The sequence below is a fragment of the Panthera onca genome, chromosome B3, assembly GCF_046562875.1.
Source record: "Panthera onca isolate mPanOnc1 chromosome B3, mPanOnc1 haplotype 2, whole genome shotgun sequence".
Lineage (NCBI taxonomy): Eukaryota > Metazoa > Chordata > Mammalia > Carnivora > Felidae > Panthera > Panthera onca.
The window spans coordinates 111,522,068-111,542,071 of NC_138344.1; the positions used below are offsets into that span (position 1 = coordinate 111,522,068).

Consider the following 20,004-nt stretch of genomic DNA (forward strand, 5'->3'; position numbering starts at 1 on the left):
ATCCACACATCAGACACCTTCTACTGGCCTGATTGGTTTAAGCCACAGCAGTGAGGTTCCACTACAGAGACCTCAGCCACTATTTGCATAATCACAAAGCAGTGCATGAGAATTTCTTACTATGAGGCTGCGGTCATGGCAGGCTTTTCGAAACTTAGCCTATTTGGAACAATTAGGATGTCAGAGAGCCATTGTCAATTAGCTGAGCGTAGTTTTGTGTTATCTCTTGGGTTGTATTAAATAAACCGTTTTTTAAACCCTAATTTACAGAAGCTCGTCCTCTCCATTTTAAGCAAGTTCACCATAGACATTTGACCAACTTTCCATTTTATTTTTTTTAATGTTTATTTATTTTTGAGAGAGAGAGAGAGAGAGAGCATGAGCAGGGGTGGGGGACAGGGCGGAGGCAGAGAGAGGGGAACATAGGATCTGAAGTGGGCTCTGTGCAGACAGCAGTAAGCCCGATGTGGGGCTTGAACTCATGAATGGCGAGATTATGAGCTGAGCTGAAGTTGGACACTTAACTGACTGAGCCACCCAGGTACCCAACCCACTTTCTACTTTAAAATAGAAGATACAGGCAGGCAGAAAAGGGGGCTTAGATGCCTGACAAGAGTCCCAGTTCAAGGGCCTCCTATTCAGCATGTCAGGAGCTTCTCAGTGTCCCTCAATGGGGACATGGCTCCTCCCTCATAACAAAGGCTCATGTTTCTAGGACAGTTCTGAAAAAAACCCACCCAAGAAGGACTGTCTTTGCCACTCATTTCATTCCACTGTCTCATCCACCGGCAAACAGAGCAAGGACCTGGGTCTGAAGCTATCACCTGCCTTAACACAAGATACGTGCCCCAACAGGCATCCTCTGGCACCCCACTCTCGGGTGCTGGCTCAGCAGAGCAGGTCATCTTGGTCACTGGCAGCTGAGAGGTTGCCTCTGTGGCCTCTAGGGGCCTGTGGATGGGAACTGCTGCCTCCAACCCCATGTCCCCAGCAAGGGCCACTTGAGTGGAGCGTAAAGAGGCTGCTGCAATCAAACAAGCCAGCAAAACGAGCGCACTCGTGCTCGGTGGTGCATCAGGAAATTGGCCTTCTTTGCTTTTAACAGGTCATTTCTCCAGCAGTGTTATGATTACCAAAGACAATCAGGGCAGTTGGAAACCTGGAATATTTGTACCCTTTATTCTGTTTGGGCCTCAAGCACCAAACATATTAAGTCCATGCCCTGGAGGGCCCCTCCCCTTCAGAGAAAATGTTTAGTAATTGAAAGGCACTCATTAATTGTTTCCAATTCCCCAGTCAATATTCTAACAATTAACATGATTATTTACTACTTAGTGATGTGCTGAAGATATTACAGTCTTTCTTCTACCTCCTTCTGTTTTCCATCAGGAATGAGTAGCAACATTCAACTATTCATAATATCTGCTGGCAGTCAGTATAGTTTTAAATAATATACATATACATCTATTTTTTTGTGGTTCCATCAACTTTTGGCAGTATTTCTTGACCACCACCTACCACTCTGAGGATCTTACTGTTCCTAACCTACTTCTCTTGTTTTCTTACCCATACTTCTGTTGTTATCCATATTTGCTTTTACATCAAACTATGTAAATTGTGTTTACAGGGTGAGTCTAAAGTTAACAAGCCAATAAGTACCTTTTTTGTTGTAATTACTATCTAAATATTAATCACTACAGAGCCAAATGGTATCATATAATTATTTTTCTTTCTCTATAGGTAAAATATCATGACCCTTGGGACATTTGGAAAAGAATGTTGTTAGTGTCAAGGTCAAATAGATGATTTGTCCTGACACTCAGCCAATGCTCCAATTAGGTCACAATATAATAAACATTTACATGTCACCCATGACTTTGTTATAAAACTATTTTTTCCAAGATATCTAATTGCCTTTTGTTTTTCTTGTTGAAAGAAGATAATAAACTGTTAAAATATCCTCAATTTTTTTCTGCCTCTCAATGTTAGTGTTTCATGGAATCCCTATTTTATCCAAAGACAACCTCCAAGGGCCTTCTCTCCCTGCAGATCAGTTGTTCTCCAGGCCTGATGCAGTTGCCATGCTAGGACTTTCCTTTACCACACTGTCCAGTTAGAACACTCTTCCTTACTCATGGCTTTCTTTCTCCCTGCTTTTGCTAGACTTACTCCCTTATTTTGCCAAGTAGACATTTTCTGAGTCCCTGTGTATCTAAAAAGGTATTTCACTGCCCTACCCACCCCACCCCCACACACCTGATTGACAGTTTGGTAGGATGCAAAATTCTAGATCAAATTAAACACAGTTCAAAATAATTTTCCCTTAGAACTTCGTGGCATGAACTTACCATCCAGTGTTGTTGATGCCACTGATTTTTGTTTCAAAGCAGGCTAATTGATTTGCTAGTTTGCTTCACCCTGAAAACTTTGAGGGTCTTCTCTTTATTCTGACCTTTCTGAGTTTGGTCAAATTATTTATGTGTGGATCTTTTTCCTTTTATACTGCTCAGCAGTTGATGAGCCCTGTCAGACTGAAGACTTGTACTTGTCTTCAACTCTTAGAAATTTTCCTCACGATTAAAAAAAAAAAATACCACCCTGTATTTTATAGTTTAAATTCTGGAACTACTACTGGTCATATGATGAATTCTGGATTGATTTTTCCTTTTCATTTTTTTCCCCTCATGTTTTCTGCCTACCTTTTAGCTCTATAGTTTGGAATATTGCTTTGTTTTTATTGTGAACACTTGCTACTAATTTTTAAAGTTTTTAGCATGATTTTTTTACTACAAGAGTTCATTCTTTGACCATTTATTATATTATTCACCCTATTCTTGTCTTGGATACAATGTCTTCTCAGTTGTCTATGAAGGCATAATCGGATTTTTTAAAGTTATCGTTTCCTGAAATAGCTCCTCCAGAGTCCATTATAATTATTTTGGTCCTTCTTTTACATACTGCTCTTCTTCCTCTTGTTTACTACTCATTCATATTCTACAATAAGAAACAAGGCTGATTATTCTAAGTAGTTGGTGATAAAATGAAGGAAAATTTCAGATTTTCATGTTTGTGGGCCCTACTCTCAGGTTCCTAAGGAAGCTACACTCTAGCATTTACTAAGGTCAAAGTTACTTGGCAAAAATTCAAAGCATGGGGTCTATTTATGCCCCCAGAACACATTATACATCTTCTTTTGTTTAAAAAAAAAAACAATAATAACCAGAAAGAAGCATTCCAAACATAAAGATAAGAAAAAATTTTAAAAACTGCTTGATTCCCATGATATTAAAGTCATACAACCTCGAACATATTAAAAACACAAGATAAAGTCTGAAACTTTCTGGAATGTCCTTCATCATGGTGGTTGGTAACTCTTTTAAATATTTTTTAAGTTTATTTATTTATTTTGAGAGTGAGCTTGGGCAGGGAAGGGGCAGAGATAGAATCCCAAAGAGGATCCACGCTGTCAGCACAGAGCCCAACACGGGACTCAAACTCAAAAACCATGACATCATGATCTGAGCCAAAATCAAGAGTCAGATGTTTAACCAATGGAGTCACCCAGGTGCCCTGGTGATTTTTAACTCTTTATGTGAAAGGAAAACAAACAAACAAAAAAAACCTCTGTACCAAATGTTCTTTCCCTCAAGCACTGTCTTCCTTATGAAGATTGTGTATCCTAGGCAGCTGTCCTAACTTGGGCTCAAGTAAACTCTTTCCTTTTTCCTTCAAAATTAAAAAAAAAAATTTAAACATTTATTTATTTGTGAGAGATAGAAAGAGTCAGAGCATGAGTGGGATAGGGGCAGAGAGAGAGAGGGAGACAGAATCCGAAGCAGGCTCCAGGCTCTGAGCTGTCAGCACAGAGCCCGACACAGGGCTCAAACTCACGAACCGTGGGATCATGACCTGAGCTGAAGTCGGATGCTTAATGAACTGAGGCACCCAGGCGCCCCTTTCCTTAAAAATTTTTAAAAAGTCTTCTTCATTTTGCATTGATATTGGTATGATTTCTTTCTGCTACTTTATAGGACTATATAATTATTTTCCCAACAGACCTCTGTCCTGAATTGTAAGGCTGATGGTAACTGTTGTGTATCTGAATAGGATATATTTAATAGAAGGCTTTTCTTTAGGGTGATCAGTGAGGAATAAGCTACCTAAATTCCAGAAGAAAAAATGCTTGGTTCTGGGGCAGCAATAATCCCCAAGAGTCCTCACTCTCTGTAGGTTGCTTGTTCTCTTTATTTAGAGAAAGAGCAGAGTTCTCAGTTTGGGTTTGTTTTGCTTTTTGTTTAAGTTTTTGTTTATTTGCTTTTTAGTCTTGGTGCAAATTCAAGCTACTAGTTGTTCTATAAAGGGAGGCCAAAGAGAAGGGGAGTAGGGGGTGGACTTCTCTCAGCTTCAATCAGTCCTTCTCTCTGCAGCTCCCTCTCACCACTGCCCTCCATATGTATTAACTCAGAGTCCAGAACCTCTTCAAGGTTTTATGGGATCAGCTTCCACCTCTCCTCAAGCCCCGTGGTAGCTTTCTCTGCTTCACTCACCAATCAACACATTCCAATCTTCCCTATTCCGAGAATTTCTTGAAATCATTTATTTATTCACCAGTGATTTCTCCTTCCACACTCTTTACCATCATAAATCTATTCCTTTTTGTGTTTCTCTAAATCCTGAATTTCAGCTGGGACTCAGGGAATAAAGGGAGTCCATGAGTGAGTAGTTTTCACACCCTAAATCAGAAGCCCCCAACCCTTCCTTTGGGTGTTTAGACGAGGGGAGAGGGGAGCAGTATTTCCCCTCCCCCAGAGCCAGAGCAGGGGCATCAGTGGACATTGCCCATGGAGGACAGTTGTACCAAACAGAATGGCTCTCTCACAAGAGTCATGAGCCACAGAGGCTATGTGTCAGCAGGGCAAAGAGGACAGACTAGAAGCCCTTGAGAGACAATGGTGAGTCAATTGTCTGAATCAGACAACTGTGAGTCTGTGAGTCAATTGTCTGCAGAATCTGATAAATAATTAGGGGTCACTTTAAGAGGGTAGAAAAGAAGGGGTTAATTTCTAAAACTGGGCAAGCAGAAGTTCATTTCAACATATGTTGGGGATAAGAAAGGAAGTGTAACCTTATATTATAGCCTGAGTTGCTCTTTATAAATTTGCTTCCACAGAAGTGTTAGTAAAGTTCAAGTAAAGATCAATTTTTTAGAATATAGAAGTTCACCTCCAGGGACAATTTTTGTTTGGCACAAGTAATTTGCCTGTTATATAATGTTTGACCCAAAGTGAGGCTAGGATCTTAATATTTATTAAGATTCTAATACATGTTATGAATGTTACATATCTTATTTCATTCAATACTCACAAGAACTCCATGAGATTCACTCATTCCTTCAATCAAGTAAATTTAATGAGAAGCCTACGTATGTATGTCCTGTGCTTGGATGGGGAGTACAATGGTGTATGAAAACCATTGTATCATTGGCCACCACCACTGGCTCACTGTGTTTCCAGTCTAGTGGAGGATGCATACTTAATTAAATAATTACCTAGTTATAAATGTAAAATTATAACTACAAGTTCTATAAAGTACTATGTGATGTCTATCAGAATGCACAAATGAGAAACCTGACCTTTAATGAGAGAGGACCAAGCAAGGCATCTCTAAGAAAATGACACTTGATCTGAAAACAAACAAACAAACAAACAAACAAACAAAACAGAGTTAACCAGTTGAAAAGGAGGAAGAGGCTATTCTGAGTAGAATACATAACATGCAAAGGCGCTGGGGTGGAGCGAACATGGCATTTTTAGGTGTATGAAAGAAGAACCATTTGGCAACCACTCTAGTAATAATTATTTCATGCAGTAATCATCATTGGATTCTAATATCAGATGAAATGTTTGATAAGGAACAGGTCTACCTAGTCTCAAAGTATCTCTCATAAGATTTTTTTATTACAAAGGGAAAAATAGTAACAATTCAATGGAGGAACTTGATAGACATCACTTTAACTAAATGACCAAAGTTAATATCACATCAGCAGTAACAGAATACACTGATATCACATGCCTCCTGACATAATGCACTAAGAACACTAAGCGACTTCTATGATATTCCTCCCCCAAATGTATAACCTGTATCTAATTATGAGGAACCATCAGGTAACCCAAAATGAGAGACATTCTAAAGCAGGACTCTAAAAACACCAGTGTCATAAAAGACAAAGAGAGACTGAGAAAGTATTCCAGATTAAGGAGTTGGAAGAGAAATGGAATTTATGTAGAATGTGTGATCCTGAATACTTGAGAAGAAAACATTATTTGCTTTAGCTATAAGTGACATTAATGGGATAACTAGTGAAATTTGAAAGAGGTTTGTAAATTAGAAAACAGGATGATATTTAATTTTTTTTGATGCCCTAAAAAGTACAGAAGAATATAGAAAGAATGATAAATATAGTAAAATGTAACATTAGAGGAATATGCATGAAGGGTAAACAAGAATTCTTTGTACTATTTTTGCAGTCTTACTTTAAGTCTGAAATTATGTCAGCGTAAAAGATTAAAACAACAGGGGCACCTGGCTGGCTTAGTAGAGCAGGCAACTCTTGATCTTGGGGCTGTGAGTTCAAGCCCCATGTTAGGCCTAGAGCTTACTTAAAAAAAAAAAAGTTAAAACAGCAAAAATATGTGACAGGAGACCCTGACAAGTGGAGCTCAATGAACAAAGAATGTGAGACCACATGCAGTCCTTGATAATTGTGTTAAGATGTTGGTCTTTATCCTGAAAGTGATGGGAAGCCACTGAAAGGCATAGGCAGGTAAATGATATGATCACATCAGCATTTTGTAAAGATCAATCTGGTTTCAGGGCAGAGGAGGAGACTGTAGAGGACCAGAATAATTCATTATAGGGAGGTCAGTTAGATGGGAATGTCATGGTAAAGTGCAACAGAGTGGTGGCAGTGGGCTGGAACACAGCAGGATGGATTAAAGAGCTACTTGGTGGTTGACACTGACAGTGGTTGGGATGGATTGGAAGCAGGAGAGCAGGGTGAGCAGAGAGGGTGGGAGGAACTGAAATGAACTCCCCGGTTTCTGGTTTACACAATTGGATCGGTGACAGAGACCTTCTCTCAGATCGGGAAGATGGGAAGACCGGGTTCGGGGAAGTCAGGAGTTTAGTTGTGGGTGTGTTGAGGTTCAGTTCCCTCTGGGACACCTAGGTACAGCTGTCAGGCAGGCAGCTGCACCTATACAGGTTTGGAATGGAGGGTAAGGATGAGGCTGAGCTCCCTGAGAGAGCAGGGAGCAGGTACAGAGAGGAGAGTGAGCAGGGCCGGGGGTGGGGGCGCGCCTTGAACACCTCTGTCTGGTGTATCTGTCTGTGTTCTTTCCCTCTTCCATAGGTGACAAATAAGTCTTACGACTGGTAAGTGACAGAAGAAGGACTGAAGTGGAGTCTGACTTCCAACCTGTGCCTTCCCCAGTAAGTTTTCAAAAAAGTGCAAGATGTAGCCTTGCTTTTGGTCTTTTTCCAATTTTATGTAAAATCAGCCTGAAGAAATCAAAATGTGCTAAGAAAGAGGCGACACGGAAGAAGAGATTTCCATACCCTCCTGTGTCTGGATGCCCAGTTAACAAGGTTGTTGTTTTTTGTTTGTTTGTTTTGCTTTGTTTTGTTTTGTTTGTTTGTTTTTTTCACCACTTAGGAAAAATAAAAAGCCAGGATTTCCCGAACAGGTTTCAAAGTTTGCTTCAAGTTTACCTTCAGAAGCACATTGGAAAGGTGTTCTCCTTTTTATTTTAAGTGAATCCTTTGGTGTAAAGAGTAAGAAAAATCTATCCCAGCTTTGGGCACACATTTTGGTGGCTAGGCTTCACTGAGATGCTTCCTCCCTGAACTTTAACATTTGTCTCTTGTCAACATGTAGGAAATGGAGAGAATTGGAGCCAGAAGCAGCCAGCTTAGCTAGGACCCAACATAAACCTGTAGTAATCCTACTTCTTCCTCTACTTCCTCATCTCAGGCCACAGCTGTATAGTTGGAGTGAGGAATTTCACGTATTATTTAGAGATTTCGTGTGTTACCCAGAAATTTCATGTCTAGGATTCCATTGACCTTTTCTCAGTAAAGCAAAGCAAACTCACAACTGTCCTTTGGACATCTCACGAGGAAGTCTATGATAACTCCTGATTTATGAGGTTGGCTGCCAGTGAATCCCTAGGATGGGATGGTGGAATGTGAGAGACCAGCCCTAGAACCCAGTGAACAGAAGTGTCTAGAGTGACGGACTAAAGATAAGAAGCACAATGATATGAGGCACTGAGATAAGTCAGAAGCCCACCTGGGTTTTTAGACAGTTTTTAACCTTCATAAGAACGTTCCCACATCTATTTGATCTTTCACTGTGCTTTACCAACAGCAAGTACCTGCATATCCATACTTTAGTGTAGTTCTGACCCGAGGTCCAGGACATCTTGCCTAAACTCACAGTTATCTTCTGAAGGAGCAGTGTATTTCTTCGACAAGCAGATAAATCCAGTGTTCATATATGCTGTTAACATAAGGGGAAGCTGGGTGAAAGGTAGACAGAAACTCCATGTACCACTTTTGTGACTTTTCTGTATGTCTAAAATTATTCCAAAATAAAAAGTTTTTTTTAAAAGATGGCATTCCACTATATTCTGGTTTCTATCATTTCTGATGAAAGGAGAATGACAATTCACATCATTTTTCTTCTGTTATGTCACTTTTATGATACGTCATTTCTCTGGCTGTTTTCAATATTTTCTCTTTATTTTTGGTGTTAGGAATTTGTCTTTGATGCACCTCGGCATAACCTTTTTGTATTTAACCTTGGTGTCCCTCTTCTTTCTGGGACTGTGCTTATATAGATTTCACAGTGAGATTTCTTTCTTTTAACTTATTGCAAAAATATTTTCCTTCATTGACAATATTTATAATGGCCATTTATCTTTTTTTTTTTTTTTTTTTTTTTTTTTTTGGCCATTTATCTTTAAATCTTTGTATGCTAACTCCAAGGATTGATCTGAAATTTCTCTGGGTTTTATTCTGTTTTCTCTCTTTTAAGACTGGGGAACATTTCTTGGTTCTTCACATGTCCAGTAATTTTGAATTGAATTAACCTTGTTAGTGCTATATTGTAGGGATATTGGATTCATTTTTTATTCCTTCAAAGAATGTTGATGTTTTGTTTTAGTGGTCAGTGAAATTGAGTGGACTTAAACTGTGAACTCTGTCTCTTGGACTCAAATCTCACACCTGAGGCACTGGCTTTCTCTGTGGTGCTTGGAGTGCGTCCGTGACATGCATGGTTCATAGACCAACCACAAACTTGGGCAGAGTTTATACACAGAATTTGGGGCTCCTATGCTCTCCTTTCTCACTCTCCAGTCATTGTGGATCTGTGTCCTCTGATTCTTTGGGACAGAAAGACAGAAGGACAGATCTTGTATCAGAGTTTTGTCATCTCATACACACTAACTTCAGTCTGCCATCAGGCTAAAAGTTATTAAAATGGGGATTTCCTCCTTATTTGTCCCTTCTTGAAGGTTTTACCTCCCCTCAGACTTTGCCTTGCCCCCTTCTAGAAGATTGTAGTTATTTTCTGTGGGATGGTGGGATCCAGTAGGAGCCTAATCAGGCATGCTCTTGGTTGCTGCTTCCTGATTGATTCTTGTCTCTCTAGGCCAGTGCCACTTACTACTTAGCAAATGCATCAAAGAGAAGCAACTCAGACTCTTGGGCTGATTTCTCTGCACTTCCCTTTGCAGCAACATCTTCAAGCCCTTGCTTACTCAGTACCCTTGAACTTCAACTATCATTTCTCAAGCACCATAACACAGCTGAAAACTGCTCAACCTCTCTCTCTTCACAGGTGCCTTTTCTCTTACCCTCAGTCCCTCTTCCCAGACCACTCAGAAATTGGCAAATGCCCCAGTTAAAAATTAGCACAGATTGTCCAGCTTACCTTGATGAGTTTCCCTTCTCTCCTGGCCATCCTGTCCTGGCTGCTTTAGTAGCCACCCACCCCCTCCCCCCAAGTCTCAAACATGGAATTTTGTTTTGTTATTATTCATGTTTTCTGGTTACTCACAACAGTAGGTTTGGTCTTCCATGTGCTAGCTTGCCAGGAATGGAAATGGAACGTGAGCATCCAAGTTTTTAAAATTAACCTACATGATTCACGTAAGCGTATGGCAACAAGAAGGCAATTTGGGTAAAATATTTATATAAGGCAAAAGTAGTTGTAAAAGTCAGAGTTTTAAAGGTGTAATTCAAGTCAGTGAACTCCATGAAGCATAGTGGATAAGAGCATTTGCTTTGCAGTAGCCAGATCTTCACTCAAATCCTACTCTGCTGGCTCCTAGACAAATTACTTAAGTTCAGGTTTTTCACCTATAAAAGGCAGATAATAGTTCTTACCTCCTCCTAACTAATAGTAGTACCTTAATAGTAATTATGAAAGAATGAAATGAATTACTATTTATAAAACCCTTAGTATAAATATCCATGAGGTATAGATACACTATATATATCCATACACACACACACACACACACACACACACAAGAATACATACTTAGATAGATAGAGGATAGACAAATAGAACAGTAATGCAAACAATACAAAATTGTATGGATGAAAAAGAAGAGAATGCAAAAGCCACAGTATATTATGTATGTATTAGTTTCCTATTGCTGTTATAATGCATTACCACAAACTCAGTGGCTTAAAAAATGCAAATTTATTATCTTACAGTTCTGCAAGTCAGAAGTCCAAAATAGGTTGACAGAACCGTGTTCCTTCTAAAAGCTCTGGGAGAAAACCCCTGCTTTGCCTTTTTTAGATTCTGGAGGCTACCTGTATTCTCTGACATGGGGTCCCACACCCACTTCTGGATGTTGGCCTCCACTTCTGTTGTTGCAGCTCCTTCTCTGACTCTGACACACTTTCTTCCCTCTTCTAAGGGCCTGTGTGATTACACTGGACCCACCCATATACTCCAGGATAATCTTTTTTTTTTTTTTTTAGAAGAGAATGTTTTTTTAAATTTTTTTTTTAATGTTTATTTATTTTTGAGAGAGAGACAGAATGCGAGTGGGTTGGGGCAGAGAGAGAGGGAGACACAGAATCCGAAGCAGGCTCCAGGCTCCAAGCTATCAGCACAGAGCCTGATGCGGGGCTTGAACTCATGAGCTGTGAGATCATCGCCTGAGCTGAAGTCAGATGTTCAACCGACGGAACCACCCAGGCGCCCCACAAGGATAATCTTCTCATCTCGAGATCCTTAATTTAAGGACATCTGCAAAATTCCCATTATCATGTAAGGAAACATACTCACAAATTTTGGGGACTAGCATGTGGAAATTTGGGGAGGGGAACATTATTCCACAATATACTACAATGTACCACTGCTATGAATTTAATGCCATTCTTCTTACAACTGAGCTAAGAGTAATCAGATACACTGGCTTTTAGATGACTTTGAGCATCTACTTAAGTTTCATCTTTATCATTGTTAATATGGTCTAAAATCCTTTTAAAAATGGCTTTTTAAACTTCAAGGTAGCTACACATCAGATTCTGAATTGCAAGAGGCAATCATGTCTTAGAGCCATCATTTCAGATATCATTCCTATCAGTTACCCAGGCTTTGCTCTTGACTGAATGGTTTTGAAAGAATTCCTATTGTCCTGCAAGTGTTGGAGAGATGATAAAATAAGAATCATTTGGCCATTACCTCCCTACTTTTTCTAAAAGTGCTGGATAGCTCATTTTTTTCCAGGTAATTTTTTTTTCTCGGACAGACATCTTGGGGTCAAGCAATCAACCACTCTGGTAATTATGCTATTATCTTTTCCTTGCTAGTCTATCCCCCTTTCTATGCTACCCTCTTCCTTCTATACATGCATCCTCTTCCCCAGGGGTCCCATTAGCCCTTTGCCCACTTGAAACACCATTGTAACAGCTATCTTCCTTTACCATCATTATCCAAGGACTTATAGCCTCTTCCTTTATAATATAAGTGCACTGGACAGGTAAACTAACCGTTGTAACCATCTGTCACAAAATCAGAGTGGATTAATTCAATAAATGCTATATCACCCTCATATCACATTCCAATGCAGGTTGGTAGGATGTGTGGGGGAGCCCTATGTTTTACACAGTTATTCAGGCACCCAGGTTCCTTCCACCTTGAGGACTTATGCTCCTCTGACTCTGTGGAGATAATAGTTGGAGAAAGAGAGAGAAGGTTCACACATGGGAGGGTTTCATGGACCAGTTCTAGAAGTGGCATATGTCACTTCTGCCCCACATCTGACTAGTCAGACTCTAGTCATTTGGCCACACATAATTAATTGCAAGAGAGTCTGGGAAAAGAGTCCCCAGGAGGGAAAGAAAAATATTTGGTGAACAAGTAGCCAGTTTATACAACAACAAATATTATACTATGTTGTATAGTAGAATATATGACAGAGGATATCATATAATGATATCAATGATATAAAAATTGTATATCATCTATATTCCTGGGTAGATTTTGATATCTTTTAGGATAAAGAGTTTATATCACTTTTTCTGCAGCAGTATCTAACACAGTAGTTGCCCAATAAATGTTTGATGAATGAATCATAGTGTATTGAAACTAAGAGTCCATGGAGATTTTCTAATCTAAACCCTTCATTTTAAATGTGACGAATCAGAAATCTAGAGATGCTAAGCACTTTGCCCATGTTCACTGGCAGGGCCGGGACCCATTTATCTCACATCCCAGATCAAATGAGACAATCTTTTAAACCAACTTATCTTGTTTCCCAGACCAAATGAGACTCTCTTTTTAACCGACTTATCAGAACTTACACATCTAAACAAGTATTATATGCCCCTAAGAACTCTCCTTGGGAGTTTTTATACCAGTCAAATACTATTGCCATTTGAAAAATTTATGGAGCTTCTTCATAGGAATTACTTTCATAGCCTATGACATTTTCTTTAGAATTCCATTAATAGTAGCTGATAAATATTCATCCTTTAAGGATACATTTTATTTTGAGAAACCCAAGTTGTTTGGAGCCCATTTTTATAGATAAAGGTAAGTAGAGGTGATCTGGTCATGTGATACTGGAAAATAAATACAGGTCTTGACCCCAAAAATGGTAAAAGACTGTGTGCCATTTTGTGACAGGCTCTCCTGTATGATTTGCCAACGAGCTTGGAGAGAACTGCAGAAGAGGAGATGTGTGGGCATTTTGAGCAATGGCATCATTGTTGAAAGCAGTGCATGGAGTCCTAAGGCGATGAGTGTGAACAGAACAGTGGCCTGAAATGTACATTCTAATTTGTGTGACACGCCCCCCCCATGTCAGAAATACCTGTGTTGCCAAATGCCCATGTTAACTCTTCTAGCACCTTTAATATTCTACTAGGAAACTTAGATAATTTTTAGTCCATCCTAGATCCTTATTCAGAAATCTGCCACAAGATGTGAGGAGAAAGGATTGATAGAAGAATGGGGATGGGCACCTGGATGGCTCAGTCTGTTAGGCACCTGACTCTTGATTTTTGGCTCAGGTCATGATCTAGTGGTTCGTGGGTTTGAGTCCTATGTCAGGCTCAGCACTGGTGGTGCAGACCCTGCTTGAGATTCTCTCTCTCTCTCTCTCTCTCTCAAAGTAAATAAATAAACTTAAAAAAAAAAAAGAAGAATGGGGGAAATGATTTCTAGATAAAACAGAAGTTGGTAACCTGATCCACTCTTGTCATGGGAAATACTCAGAAAAATATAAAAACAAAAGACTGCAAAATGCTAGCAAGTTGACTATGCACTCCAGTCAACCCTCCAGTTCAGGAGCTGAGAGGATTCTAAAAGCAGTCACATGCCCAGGGAAGATGTAAGAAGGAAACTGTTGCCCTCTCCATCAATGAGCCCCAGATCAGAGAGAACTTTCCTCCTTAGGGATGATAAACAAACAACCAAGAAGTAACAGGGACCTTCGAGGAGAGTTTGCAACACAAAATAGAGCCCTGCTCCAGTGAAAAGCATCCAGGGCTCTGCCTCAATTACACTACGTTAAGCTGGGGAAGAAGGAAGTCAGAGTTCAGAATCGTTGCTTTTGTTTTGTGCACTATATAAAAATGTTAGCATCAGTCTTATTCCTTTCCACTCACACCTGCCTTGTTTTGAGTAGCTTCCCAGCATTTCCCTGAATGATCCAATTTAAAGACTTTTTCAGTTGCATAATTACACTCTTTTGGTAAATTTTGAGCAAGGGCCTGCGCGGAACAGAACTGTTGGGTGCGTACTTCCGGGGCAAGTGCTGTTACAGTAAAGGGGATCTTTTCTAAAGTAAACATTCATTTTGGGAAATAGAAACATGCGAACAGGTGGCCGTGACATAATTATCCAACAATTCAACAAAGACCCCAACCTAGAAAGTCTTCCGCTGGCCTCCTCCACCCACACAACCACACATAACAAGAAAGCACCATGGTTCCATGTCCCGGCCACCGTTTCCTCAGGCTGAGCTCTAGTGTCTCTTGGAAGCGGTGCTGACAAGAAAAGGGAAGCATGGGCATACGCCGATGGACAGCCTGTCCAACCACAACCCAATGGCCCAACCTGTCCTTCTGCCTCACCCCAACAGCTGATCCTCTTGAAACATGTTTCCCCTTAGACCTTTAGATCATACTTAGCTGAGGAAGTGCTGAGCCTCGCTGCACACTCCTGAAAGGGCAGTAAGTCACAGACACCATGACTGGGCCTTTCACTTTTCACCTCCCCGAAATCACCTCCAGATTAAATGGTCCTCAGTGAACAGTCAAAAGCTGACTCCTCTATCTGCCGGTCCTGCGGCTCCACCTGGGATGAGGGGCCCAGCTGTGCTCTTTTCTGCCTCTCACATCTTCAGAAGTAATAAAGCCTCAGCAGTTGGAAGTTAGCTGTCAATGTTGCTGATGAGGCAGCAGGAAAATTAGAAACCATTTCCCAGCCTATAGCTGTGTTGGACCCAACAAATGCTAACTGGAGCAAAAAGTTGTGGCTGCACACTTAAGTTAGCAGCCAGGACCAAGGCTTGAGGAGCCGGCACATTGACTGAGAAAGGGGCATTTTAAAATACTCATTATGTTGCCCCAAACTCCTACTTTAAAGGAGGCTTCTCTGATAATTGAGGGTTGTTTAAAATCTGATCTCCTCTGTTAAAACAAAACAAACAACTTAGAAATGCATCAAGCAGATTCCCTAGAGACCAATATAACCCAGAAAATGTAATAATGCAAAGCCTAGGCAGCTGAGTTTTTATTTGTGCCTAGCTTCAGAAAGCCAAACCCCTAAGGGTTCTGAACCCAAGGTTCATTTATTCTTAATAAGCTCAGTTCCAGGGGCGCTGTCAGCCTCCAGCTAATGACACCACCACCAGCAGCTGGGGTAGCTGGATTCCAAAGAAGAGGGAGAATCTAATTGAGATAAGAAATATAAGCATGACTCATGTCAGCATTCGTTAATGTCCAGACCCCACATCTTCTGGTTTTTTGGTTTTTTTTTAACGTTTATTTTTGAGACAGAGAGAGATAGAGCATGAACGGGGGAGGGTCACAGAGAGAGGGAGACACAGAATCTGAAGCAGGCTCCAGGCTCTGAGCCGTCGGCACAGAGCCCGACGCGGGGCTCGAACTCATGGACCGCGAGATCATGACCTGAGCCGAAGTCGGACGCTTAACCGACCGAGCCACCCAGGAGCCCCCACATCTGTTTTTAACAGCTCATTCAGCAGGAATTCTCCAGCTCCCTAAGAGAGAGCACTTCTCGGTGCTAATCAAGATGGCACTGGAGACACAGGCAGCAATGGGCCCCTCAGTCCCCCGTCCTCAGATCTAGTCCCATAGCTGCTTGGAAAAGCTGGTCACCAAACACAGAGGGGGTCTGTCCAGGGTTACACTCCAAACTGGCTGTCTCCTGGTCACGGGAGTCTTCAACCTAGATGATACGTCATGAACTCACATTTCATTCCCTTCCCAGGGATGTGTTTCCTTCCTAATGTATCCAATGCTGCTAGAGCCTTGTGGAATGAAGGATCTGGGGGAACAACTTAGATGTTACTCTAGTCAGCTTGGTCTTGGAAAGCAACTGTCCTAACACAGGCCTTACTCAGATCACCTTCCCTGGGCTGCCAGACTCAGTAACTCGAGTGATCCTCCCTATCCTCTTGGTCAGCCCGATCGGTAAGAAAAGCAAGGCATTTCCAAAATTGTGTCAGCAAAGGAACAAAGAGAAGTTAACTGTCCCACAAGGGAATTGTTCTAGATTGGCCTGGGTTGTGTTTCCCTAACAGAACATGAAGAAGGGTTTCCTATCTGAGGATATGCTAAAACAGACAGAGGGATATTCTTGGTAGAAATACCAGGATAGAAATGCTAAATCTAGGAGGCTTCTCTGATTTCTGTTCCCACCTATGTTCAGTCTAGTCCAAGTTCAGAGCTATATGCTCCAGGAAGACCTGGAGTTTTGCTTTTCATTGATCTCGGGATTTTGTAGCTTGACTCACAGATTCAAATCTCTTGTTTGGACATCTCCTTGGGTCTGGGTCTGCAGAACCACTGCCTATCCAACATGTCCACTTAAACATTTCAAATGATCATTGAATTTAACCCAGCCTCAGTGAAATTTGTGATATTTTCTCCAAACCAGGCTCTCTTCCTATGACATCTCCATGGGTATCCCCATCAGCCTCAGAGTAAATTTAGACAGAAATGAGCACTTGTCTTTGGCATATTCCTCTCCATCACCAGCCTTCACATCCAATTGATCATGGAGTCCTGTCTAGTTATTTCCCAAATGACTCTCAAATATGCCCCCCTCTCCATCTCTCCAGCCACTCTCTCTCTAGCCCAAGAATCTCTCTCTCCCAGTCTTCTGCCAATGACTCCTCTTTGGTCTTCCTACTTTCACCCTTGCCCCTCTGCCTGCAATTCTCCACACAGTATCCAGAATGACCTCATCGTAATACAAATCTGATATGACATTACCATATTTATATCATCCACTTGCTTCCCATGGTTCTCAGGACAAACGTAAAATCCCTAGCATGGCTTGTAAGACTTTCCATAGCCCAGCTCCTACCTCCCTTTCCAGCACCTCTTTCTGCTCTCTAAACACATCAGCTTTTCTTCAGTTCCTCACGGGTGCCATGAGGTACCCTACCGCAAGAGCTTTACACTTACAGCTCACTCTCCCTGAAGTGCTCTTCTCCTTCTGCTTCATGGCCACTTCTTGAGGGACTCCTCTCTGACCTCCTGACCAGGGCAGTTCTCCTGTTACATGCTGTCATGAGTCTCATGTACCTTCCTTTCAAAGCCTTACCACAGTTATTTGTTGTTGTTGTTTTTGTTTGTATGATTTTTTTTCTTTTAAATACAATTTATTGTCAAATTGGTTTCCATACGACACCCGGTGCTCATCCCACCAAGTGCCCTTTTCCATGCCCATCACCCACCTTCCCCTCTCCCCCACACCATCAATCCTCAGTTTGTTCCCAGTCCTTAAGAGTCTCTTATGGTTTGTTTGTATGATTAGTTGATTAATGTCTCTCTCTTCCAGCTTGCTGTAAGCTCTGTGAAGTCCATTTCTGCTCATTAGGTGTCTCCTATACAATGATGCATAGTTGTTACTCAAAAATCATTGAAGAAATTTATTAAATTAAGTGCCAGGAGGCAATAAAATAATGTCTAAAGAATCTTGAAGGAAAAATGTTATGACTTTTTTCCTTGCTTTAAGTTTTAATTTTACTTGCTTTAAAAAATTAAAATCTTACAGTTAACACTAACAGGGTCTTTGACCACTAACCACACACACACACACACACACACACACACACACACACACACACACAGTCAAAATACCCATTCCTTACTTAGCAGAGATTTTAAACGTGGATAGGTTGTCATTCACTAGGAAGACAAAACATTTCCAGATATACAAGCACTAAAAATATTATCACTCATATATCCTCAAAAAAAAGCTTTTAGAAAATTATTTTACCCAAGGAAAAATAAAAATTATGACAACAAAAGATTCATGGGTCATCTCTACATAGTTTAGACTGAGAGTTGTATTGTATGTTTTAAGATAAGGTCTGTGGTCAGAGGCAAGCTTTCCTTACAATGTTTCAAATTATTTTTAAAAAACAATGTTTCAAATTATTTTTAAAAAACAATGTTTCAAATTATTTTTCTCTTTTTGTTTCCATACCTTCCAGTATGCCAGGAAACTGGGTCTTGAGCCATATCTCTCATTCCCCAGTGATTGCTAATTCTGTTTGATAACATCAGAAAACAATAATAATGCTGTTCTAGTCCTTGCTAATTATGATCAAACTCCATGTGGATAGGATGCTGTCCCAGGAGAATTGCTAGAAAAAAATATATTTTTTCATTTCTCCACAAAAGCATAGCTGTAGGAAGAACATATTGTTCATTTTATTGCCAAGGAAATTGAGATAAGATTAGCTACTTTAAAACTCATACAGTTTTTTTTAAGTGGTAAAGAATAACAAGCCAGATGCTCTCTGTTATTGCACTTTCTTTTTTATCATTTTCATCCAGTATCTACGAAGGTATCTATGTTATTGGTGCTTAAGAGTAGATATACAAATGAACTATGTTGTAAAATACATATAAAAATAAATACACCAAAATGTTAACAACTGTTATATCTGAATTTAATTATTCATTTAAGTAAATATTCCTTGAGGCCATACTGTATGACAGGTACACAGGATGGAACAATGGACAAAACAAAGATTAGTCAAATTTTATGTATCTTATCTATAATTTTTACTTTATAATAACTTATACTTTCTACAAGTTTGAACATTTATCATACTTTTAGGTTCATTACCATTAAGCTATATGTAATATTCCTTTGTAATATTCTTAAACCTGTCTTCCTTGGCACAAAAACAGACACATAGACCAATGGAATAGAATAGAAACCCCAGAACTAGACCCACAAACGTATGGCCAACTCATCTTTGACAAAGCAGGAAAGAACATCCAATGGAAAAAAGACAGTCTCTGTAACAAATGGTGCTGGGAGAACTGGACAGCAACATGCAGAAGGTTGAAACTAGACCACTTTCTCACACCATTCACAAAAATAAACTCAAAATGGATAAAGGACCTGAATGTGAGACAGGAAACCATCAAAACCCTAGAGGAGAAAGCAGGAAAAGACCTCTCTGACCTCAGCCGTAGCAATCTCTTACTGGACACATCCCCAAAGGCAAGGGAATTAAAAGCAAAAATGAATTACTGGGACCTTATGAAGATAAAAAGCTTCTGCACAGCAAAGGAAACAACCAACAAAACTAAAAGGCAACCAACAGAATGAGAAAAGATATTTGCAAATGACATATCGGACAAAGGGCTAGTATCCAAAATCTATAAAGAGCTCACCAAACTCCACACCCGAAAAACAAATAACCCAGTGAAGAAATGGGCAGAAAACATGAATAGACATTTCTCTAAAGAAGATATCCGGATGGCCAACAGGCACATGAAAAGATGCTCAACGTCGCTCCTCATCAGGGAAATACAAATCAAAACCACACTCAGATATCACCTCACGCCAGTCAGAGTGGCCAAAATGAAGAAATCAGGAGACTATAGATGCTGGCGAGGATGCGGACAAACGGGAACCCTCTTGCACTGTTGGTGGGAATGCAAATTGGTGCAGCCACTCTGGAAAGCAGTGTGGAGGTTCCTCAGAAAATTAAAAATAGACCTACCCTATGACCCAGCAATAGCACTGCTAGGAATTTACCCAAGGAATACAGGAGTACTGATGCATAGGGGCACTTGTACCCCAATGTTTATAGCAGCACTCTCAACAATAGCCAAATTATGGAAAGAGCCTAAATGTCCATCAACTGATGAATGGATAAAGAAATTGTGGTTTCTATACACAATGGAGTACTA

General features: G+C 40.4%; 1 long non-coding RNA gene across 1 annotated transcript in view; it reads right to left on the bottom strand.

The window, feature by feature from the left end:
* Positions 1–20,004, bottom strand: part of LOC132668496 (uncharacterized) — an 82,843-nt gene that overhangs the window by 1,585 nt on the left and 61,254 nt on the right. Inside the window, exon 3 of the long non-coding RNA XR_013555887.1 lies at positions 8,436–8,560. This is a non-coding gene — a long non-coding RNA (uncharacterized LOC132668496). The remainder of the gene's footprint in view (positions 1–8,435; positions 8,561–20,004) is intronic.